The sequence below is a fragment of the Bidens hawaiensis genome, unplaced genomic scaffold (genome assembly GCF_021521415.1).
Source record: "Bidens hawaiensis isolate Kalapana, Puna unplaced genomic scaffold, B.hawaiensis_p1.1 tig00008883_1, whole genome shotgun sequence".
Classification (NCBI taxonomy): domain Eukaryota; kingdom Viridiplantae; phylum Streptophyta; class Magnoliopsida; order Asterales; family Asteraceae; genus Bidens; species Bidens hawaiensis.
Window position 1 is genome coordinate 305,051 of NW_027491643.1, and position 10,150 is coordinate 315,200.

At 36.3% G+C, this 10,150-nt stretch overlaps 1 non-coding gene across 1 annotated transcript; it reads left to right on the forward strand.

Annotated features, from left to right (window-relative positions):
- Positions 1-4,956: 4,956 nt before the first annotated feature.
- Positions 4,957-5,029, forward strand: TRNAG-GCC (transfer RNA glycine (anticodon GCC)). Its single transcript has one exon. It is a non-coding gene; the product is annotated as a tRNA-Gly (tRNA).
- The last annotated feature ends 5,121 nt before the right edge of the window (positions 5,030-10,150 follow it).

The following is a 10,150-nucleotide window of genomic DNA, read 5'->3' on the forward strand; positions in this document are numbered from 1 at the left end:
TATTCATGTATATTAAATTCATCGGCTAGAGCCCCCGCGAAAGAAATTTGTGTGGCTCTGATACCAATTTCAGAGGTACTAGCGAACTGTTCCTTTTTACCATACACCGGAAGTAGGAAACGAAACCTGGTTGAGCTGAATATTGCTGAAGGAGCCAGAGAGGAGTTACCTAAGGCTACTTAGGTTTGGTCTGGAATAACCTAGTAAAAAGACTCCTGGTGTAACCCGGCGATATCTTGGTCAAAACGGGAAAAAGGTACGGAAGCATGTTGGACCCTTGTTCTTTTTAATTTTAAAATACTTTTAAATACTTGAATCTCTTGGGTCTTATAAGGAAAATTCTCATAATTAATTAGAAACAGAGATATAAATACTTGCCTTAATATTTTAAATTACACTTAAAAATAATCCCTACGTGTTTAAATTTTGCATACTTATTAAATATTTGTTATAATATGTGGTTTATAAAATTCATAAGTTTCTTAAACTTAGATATAATCTTAAATTTCATGGATAATAACTTACTTGAACTAATAATCTAATGGTTATAAGTTTCTTAAGACGGGTTTTAAATAACTAAACCAACATTAAATAGAAACAATACGAGTTTTAAATCAAGAGTTCGGTTTTCATAAAATGAATTGATAATAAAGCTTATAATGATATTTTTAATGATAATGGTAGTAATGATAATAATAATTTTAGAAATATGTTATATATATATTTATATATGTATATATATATATAACGTAATGATGACAATAATATATAAATATACTACCAATTGAGAATTGTTGTTAATAATAATAATAATAATAATAATAATAATAATAATAATAATAATAATAATAATTACTTTTGTTGTTAAATACATTATTAAAAGATTTATGAATTTTAATAATAATAATTATTATTATAATAATTATAAGTGCCATATTGACGATAATAACTAATACTTATAACATTTTAATAAAAATAGTGTTAGTGATAAAATATAACCCGAGTAATGATGACTTTAAATAACAAGGCCCGATTTTAGTTCGGTTTATAAAAACGAGTTAATAATAATAATAATGTCCAAATAGTAATGACATTATAATTAAATAAAATGAAATCGAAGCCAAATCAATAATGGGTTGTACCAACGTTAATTTGACTTATCAATTATAATTATATATTAATTTTAACAATGTTTAGGTTAATAATAATAACATTATTATTAATTATATAGCTTAATTATTTTATTGATTTTAATAATAATCTTAATAGTAATAGAGATTTTAATAATAACACCTAATAATAATAATAATCATTATCAAAATAGTAATAATAACTTTAAAAATATGTATTATATATATATATATATATAAATAATTAATGATAATAAAAATAATAAAAATAATATATAATAGTAATAATATGAATTAAATCTAAAATAAAATAATATAACATTTATATATATTTATTTTTTATATATAAATCCAAGACCGATTCTAAAGAGGTTAGTAACCCGGGTGTATTCCGTCTTAACTAACCAAACCCGATTTGTTTAAATTTGCTGAAAAAACCATTCTTCCCCAAATTCATTCCAACCAACCCTAAAACTCAAATCGATCAAACTAAAATCCGGTTCGGATAACAATAGTTAAGACCGCGAACTCGATTATGACAACAAAATGAACCAAAATCTGAAACTAGTTTATCTATTATTGAGGCTTACGGCTGGACATGGGGGGAGGGTTGGTGGATCTAAGGTCGAGCTGGAAGTCGGCGTCGGCGGTTGAAGCATATAGTGGCCGGAGTTGGGTTGGGGTCGGTTGCCGGAAATACGGGCCGGAGAAAGAGAAGGATGAGGTAGGAGGTAGCAGGGTCGGCTATGGCGGTAGGGAGGTGGTCGAAGAATAACGGGGCGGCCGGAATCGGGGTCACCGGAAATCGGTCAAGGTGGGGGTGGCGGCTGGATAAGAGAAGAGAGAAGGGAAAGTGTGTGCTAGGGTTTTAGGTTTATATATATATATATATATATATATTTATATATATTATTGAATTTACATAATGGACCCTAGATTTTTAGTAATAGTTTAAAACTTGAATGAAATATATGAACTCTTAAAAAAAGCCGACCATTCCAACCCTACGGTTTATTAACGATCCTTTAGAAGACGACTAACAAACTTCACGCTAATCAATCAATACGATATAATTATTTATTAACCAAATGAAATGTTAAAATCACTGAGTCGGGTTTACAAATACGGATATGGATTCGAATGCAAATGTAATTTATTAAAATATAATGCGAAAAATCGAAATGTTACATATTGTGCACCAGCGTACTCAGATAAGCGCAAGTAAGGTCCTTTCCAGTTGGGATTGTGCACCAACGTACTCTGATAATGAGGCCCTTTTCTACTCATAACAACAAATGTATTGAGCACAAAAGGGGGCGTATGATCATACTACATTGAAGTAATCAATGTGCAAGTAATTTTGAGCAAGTAACAAGTAAACACACAAGTCCATGTAGCGAATTGTAGTTTGTAAATAATGAATAAACGAAATTGAAATTTGAATATGATATATATGCTACCCCCAAAAGTAATAAAAGAGTAAAAAGGGTGTGTGAGAAACTCACCTTAAAGTTGAAGACACACTTGAAATAAAACTGTAAGCGCGTAACGAAACCAAAGCAATTGAACGTCACGAACTAGAATTAAAAGTGCAAAATCAATATTAACTAACGACTTATAAAAAGTAGATAAATCGTGTTGTCGAGATTTAGGAGTGTTGAATGTATATCTTTTATGGAGTTGGATATTATAATATATTATTTTATACATTAACGAATTATTAATAAATTATTAATCTAATATAATATCAGATTTGGATATTATAACGTTTATGGAAATTTTGATGTTAACGGTAAGTTGTCTTGTATTTATTATTATCTTAACATTATGTCAGGTAGTAATTTATTATAAGGATTTCAATATTTAAGAATCATGAATTTATCGGTCAAAAATCTTACTAGTGTATTATTGTAACATCCCAATTTTTTGTTCGGTTAATAATAATAATAATAATAAAATATGATAGGATAAGTAGGCTTTTAAATGGAATTTATTATGGACCGAAAGGGAAAGATGGGCCTTAGGTCCATGGGCTTAAGGGAGTATAAATACCCCTTAAACCCTAATTCTTTCCATTTTTATCAAAATCTACACCATAGCCTACACCTTGATAAACACACACAACCACCATCTTATAACCCGAGCCAAGATTCGAAGGTGGAAACCCTAACCCGTTGGTGCTAGATCGTCGTGAAAAACCAAAACAACATCAAGGCTTAACCGTGTTCGTAAACCGACTCGTTTAAGGCACGTTTAAAACTAGAAATCATTCCTTTAGATCCGGATTCATTTAGGTAGTCTTAGATCTGTATACATATGATAAAAACGAACCTAACAAAGCAAACCTCACTGAAATCCATTACAATTTGATAGGTTAACCGTTTCCCTAAAAATACCCGTAATATAGATGCTCGAATCGTACCTTTAAAACCCGATGTATGAATGATTGAATGGTTAGGGTTTGTAGGCGCTGCATAGACGATTTCATTGATACCTAAATCATGATATTTCGTTAAGGAATGAAGGCTTAATCGCAGATCTGATATAGTTTGACTGTTCTGTGTTCATACCGATTTTGACTTTGACCTCAGGGTCAAAGTCTGGATAAGACTGATGTGATTCGTTAAGGAAAAGTAATGAATTGATTAGCCAATTCATTCTGGCAAGATAACGAATTAGATCACCCATTCTTTATGCCCAGAAAACGAATCAGCTCACCAAATTCGTTATGTTTAGATAACAAATCAAGTCAAGGTCAAATAATGAATCAGAATGACGAACCACAATAGCAAATTAGCTAGCGAATCAGAAAGATAGCGAATTAGCTAACGAACCAGTTGACGAATCGGGCTTAATTCTTTATAGCAAATGGGTTAACGAACAAAGATAACGAATTAAGCTGGTTAGCGAATCAGATCATGTGCAGGATAACGAATTAGGCTTAATTCGTTAAAGCGATTGAGATGGCGAATTTGATAATAATTTAAAATCCCAATGGAAAATGTGATAAGACAATTATTAGAAATCGATTTCGCGAGGGTAATAATTCTCCCCCGGGGCTTATTAATTAAGTTAAGGAAAAGATGAAGCGACCCCATTAAAGAGAACATTCAAGGATACATCGAGTCTCTTTCTTGGATTTCACGTCATAGCGTCTATACCTGGACTGAGCATATCCAAGAAAGACACAAGTGGTTTCCTTGGGGACAATTTCTCTCTTAACTACGCAAGAATATGAACAAAAGACGTGCATCCAAACACTCGAAAATGCCTATAGTACTGCTCCAGTAAGAAGTTCGTGAGGTGACGCTGCAGCTTCTTCCCTCTCTTTTCCCCCATAAAAGGATAGAGATGCCCCATCCCTTCTTTATGCACATCCATATACATAGCCAGACACAAAGGTGTATAACCCGGTAAAAATCTGCGACATTCACTGTAGGTTCTCTTACTTGCTCTAGTGGCTGGCGGAGGCCAACCGAGAGGGGAGAACGAATGGCTCAGTAATCGACTGGTTCTGACAGACTCGTGGAGCTTGAGTTTGGATTATCGTAGAAAGAATAAGAGGAGCCTTCTTAGGAAATGACTTAACTTAAAAGACAGATGACACCCTAGCTTGACTTGAGATCAAGACTCCTTACAGCTCGCACCGTTAGCGGAAAGGCCGGAGAGTGATTGAAAAGGCGCAGCCTTGCCGCCCTCTAGCGGCCTACCTACTCGTGTTCGTAGCTCGATTAGAGGTCAAGACTGTGGTCCGCCGGAAAAACAGAATTCGTCCGTATCAAGTGATACGTGAATTGCTCAGTAGTGCTTCGCCACTACCGTAGCTGGCAGAAATAGCTTAATTGGTAGAGCATAGCCTTGCCAAGGCTGAGGTTGAGGGTTCAAGTCCCTCCTTGCCAAGGCTGAGGTTTAGTGGTAACGAGTGTGCGCCCCTTTAGAGATAGGGGTGAACGGAAAGCAGCCCCTTGTATAGGGTTCCAAACATATCTTCCTAATAAGAATAAAGGGGGGCGATCCAAAACCTAGTCCTAATAAGTTGCTGTTTCATCAGCCCTTGCGCTACAACAAGCCTTTTCTCTTACTAGTAAGGGGCTGCTAGTTGTAGCGCGCATTGTACTAGTGAATAGGAAAAGCTAATTGAGATTACTAATGATGGATGGAGGTTGAGGATAGAACATGTTCGGTCCCTCGCTCTTATCTCCTTTGCCGGAGACTGCAAATGATGGGAATCCTATCGATAAAGAAGGGGTATAAGCATCGCCTCTCGATCCAATCCGTCTCCCCTGGCCTCCTCAAAACACTCTTGATACGAAAGAGACCTCCCGCCATAGAGAAGAGATCTAAAGTCTGGGTCCCCTCGATTACCCTCCCTTGAACCTGAACTGGTCGGGAGAGATGAACCCGCACCACCATTTATATCCTTCGAACCGAAAGCCCCAACTAGAGATGGAATTCCAGAACCTAAACCACCCCGTTGAGAGCTCCGTGACTCGTTCAAGGGAAGGTCCAGCAATGATTGCCATTCTCCCCCTATCTGTCTCTTGATCCCTCATTCCACCAATCCGTTGTTACTTTACTGATTCATTCAAGGCAAAGACTCCCTCTTTGTCTTATTAGCGCAGGTGTTCGTTAACGATGAAAGTCGCTTAAGACTCGAAGGGCTAGGCCCTCGGGAGGGCTTTCAGGGACTGGGTAGGGTGGATTATAGAGCTAGGGGCTAAGGTTTGTCCATTGGGATTGGGCATGGACGACTGGGCCAGCATTGATGAAAAATGACAAAAGAAAAACTTCTCCCATCGCATCATTAATCGGTGTAGGATGAAAGATCAGGTCCAGGATTCGAGTCAAATCGACCTTCCCTCTCATCTTAGGGTGAGGCAAGGAATTCAAGCAAATGTTCGTTCTTCAATCTCTCGGCTGCTCATCAAGAATTTGGACTAGTTGCTCCTCCGACCCGGAGTGGATTCTAGTGGAAGGGCAGAGCAAAGCCTTGCAGTAGGAAGGTGTTCGTTGCTGGGACGGGTTCAAAATGGACTGAAGGGATGAGGAATTCAATAATTCTCTCTTCCTGGGGATTCATCACTGGCTAGGGATTTTGAATCAAAGCATGGGCATCTGCAACTAAGAGGGAGCAGCAGATCGTCGATGGAAGAGCCATGTCAGTAAACTTCTATTGGGACTTCTATGGATTATGGATTCGACTAGAGGGGCTCCTAGCAGCAAACTAGTATAAAGGGCCCTCGCAGGAGCCGCAAGTCGGATCGACCAACAAATGATAGGCCAGAGGGATGGGATCCTTCGACTAATCAGTGATCCCTTGGCCTACCTAACACAAATGTCCCTGAAATAGGGGATTGGTTGATCGGAAAGCTCGGGCAGGAGTAGGACATTCAATACAATTCCGATTCGCTAGCCTCTCAAATCCCATTTTTTCATCGGGGTGAATTCTAAGGTTCCTTATTCTGGTTGTAAAGCGGAAGAAGAGGAAGAAGGGGTACAGCCCCACCAGCAGCCCACGTTTCCGACCCGAAAGGAATTGCAAATGAAAGAAGAATCTGTGTGTACTATCCATGGAGTGGAGTGACTATTCTGAATCTCCTCTTCTCTATCTCCCCCTTTTTTACCTTCGGCGATTACCGGCCCAACATTGGATTTGTTTGAAAACAATACAACCAAGGTGGCGTTCATTCAATCAAAGCTTTTATACCCTAGCACTATGACTCTCTTGGGAAAGAAAGGAATGTAGGGAACAAGTCTTTCCTTTCCACTGGTTCTTGAAAGCTATCAATCCCCGCTTCTCTCATATTGATTCTCCCTATCGCATTGGTTCTGCATCAGATAATGAGCCCATGCGCAAACTTTATCTTTTATTGTATTGGCGCCCGGTAGGCTATTAGATTGAGTCGTAAGCCTACCGGTTCCGATTCGAGCGAGAGCCCAAACGGGGGAGGCGAGAACATCTTGATCGAAAGCTCCACTGTTCTGAATAGTGAGAAAGACTTTTTCAAATTTGATCAAATTGATCGATCATTTTTGAATATCTTAGGTGGGCCAACCGACCGACCGAGTTGGGCTGGGCGTCCATGTCACAGAACCTTTCTCTAGCCAAGAATCCCATTATTGATCGAATCGAGGCGGATCCAATTCATTGGCAAATGAGAAATCTACCCTCAGAAGGACCTAGAAAAGAGGAAGAGACACAAAGACAATGCCTAGGAAGAGTCACTAAGACTCTGCCCCTTGGATCCTGCTAGGGGCTGCCGCCCCTAGACCTCGCTGCCAGGGGCGCTACCCCCGGACCCCCGTTCGTTGAGGGTAATAATTTAACTAGAAAAGCGATATGAAACGTGATAGTAATCAATGCGCATAATTGTTATACAGCTAGCCGTGCATAACCAAATAAAGGAGTAACCATTAACGGAAGAAGTAACCAAATTCAGGTGAGTTGTAGCCCCACTTCCTTGTTATGTTTTCGGGGCTGTGTGCATACTCGATGTGACAGTTAATACACTTAACTTAAATGGTAAGTGTATGCCATGTATGATATATGTGTTAGATACGATTGATTGCTTGTTGGTACGTGAACGATCTTCGGATATTGCATGTACCGTTATGTTATAAATAAAGATATGGATATTGTATGTAATGCAAGGATGATTACTTGTCGATACGTGAACGATCTTCGGTTATTGCATGTATTGCCAAGAATAGCGATGATTGTCTTCTTATATGGATATTAAATGATAACTTATATATAGAGTTCCTTCTACAGATAATATATAGAGTGTTCCTTTAATGGAAAGTCTCGTGTTCCTTTGATGGAAAACATAGTGTTCCTTTAATGGAAAGCCCAGTGTTCCTTTGATGGAAAGCATAGTGTTCCTTTAATGGAAAGCATAGCGTTCCTTCTATGGAAGTATATAGGATGTTCCTTCTATGGAGAATATATATATATAGAGTGTCCGTCTATAGAGAATATAAATAGTATGGTAATAGTAATAGTTCTTTTAATAGATAATATGTCACGTCCTCTTATGGATATTTATACAAGGTTAAGATATGTATGTATGTATGTAAGATATTTGTATGTATTGTATGTCGCCTGATTAACTAGAACTCACTCAGCGTAGCTGACTTTTAGTATGCACGCAGGTGAATATGAATAAAGAGCTAGCATGAGGTTGGCACATGGCATGGATCGAACGACTGTCATTGATGATGGAAAAAATGATGTTTTAATATGATGATTTATGTTATGGTTTTTAAGAAAAGATTAAATGTTTTGTAAAACGGTTACAGTTTTATATTCCGCGAAAGTTTTAATAAACTATGATTTGAGAACTGTGTTTATGAGTAAATCCGACGTTAAAGTGAGGCACCGGGAACGGGGCCTTACCATTATGAAGTTGACGAAGATTTAAATAATAATATAATGTAAACGGGCTCAAGAAGCTTTAACAAAACAAGAGTTAATTTTTAGTTGGGAAGAAGATAAATATAATTTATAACTAATTTTATTTAACTTAAAAAAAGATTTCATTTGATGTATAATACTTTTTTTAATAATTTGATTAAAATAAAGAAAGGAAAAAGGCGTTAAGAAAAACAAGCAAAAAAAAAATATCCTGACACGGGTTTGAACCCGAGTCCTCTGGCTGATACGAACATGTTCCAACAACTGGACCAGCTTTTTTTGTTTGTTATAATATCGGAAACATAAATCTATAAACTAACAGAAAAATGTCATCATCTTCCCCATAAACCCTAGAATTTAAACTGTTAATTGGATTCATGATTTGTTAAAATTAGCTTCGGGGTTTTTATTTACGGCTTTAGACGATTCTAATGCATATAAACATTACATATATCAATGTTGGAATGATGGTGAACGACGAGTGGCCGGAGTCGAACTTTGAAGAACAATTTATGGGGTTTAGGGAGTTTGTCAGTTTGATTTTATAGTTGCAACAAGTTTAGTTTATGTTTATGTTCCTATATATATATATATATAAGTAATTGGATCTTTTATCGTCAAATGGGTCGTTAATGCGTTTTAAATAATTTCCGACCGTCTCTTGATTCGACCCAGGTTGATTAGTTCGTATTTATGAGTTATAATAACAAATTAATGGGTCATTAACATAATTTGGTCCAGATCAATCGTCGCTGTATGATTTAATTGAGTTCGATACGTGTTAAAATGGTTTAACAACCATCGCCGGCGCTGATTTTCCGGCAGCCGGAGGTGTGGACGGGAAAACATGGTAACAGGGAGGGGGCTGGTTACAATTTGTTTATTATTTTAAATTAAATGTAATTTATACTTTTGGCCCCTGCACTTTGATATTTCTTTTAATCATAATTAAACTATAGTTACCATTTGAACCTTGAACTTTTAAATGTTATAACCACGACATAGAAGTTTATAAGCTTAAATAGTTTTCGTATTATGGCCGAAGAGTTCGGAACTCGTTTAAGTAAACCTTTAAATTCCGGAGTTTTATAAATTAAATGAATTGAATAGAAAACGATTGATTAATTACTTTAATTTTCGAGAATATTATATAAATAATAAACGAAAATTACGATGGATCGAAACGTCAAAACGTGTCGGTTTAACGAATATAAATACACAAGAAAAAAAATTAAATATATTTATATTTGTACATATATTCATAATTAAAAACCAAAAATTTAAATGGGTCGGATTTTCGGGTTTGAAAAGTAACGAATGTTACAGGACTTACAACTTTTGAAAATTTCGTCCCGAAATTAAAATAAAAATAAGATTTTTTAAAATAGAACAGCTGATATACGGAGTTTTTAGAAATTTTAACAATTTTATTCATACATAACTAAAATTAAATAACGCAGATTATATGAATAACCCAAAACAATGCCACAAATAGGAAATATGACAAGGACACTTATATATAGGATGCACCAGTGGCTTATCCACCATGTCCTTATCATATTGTATTTGCCCCGTTCCCCAAAATCATTCCAAGTTACGAGTTATT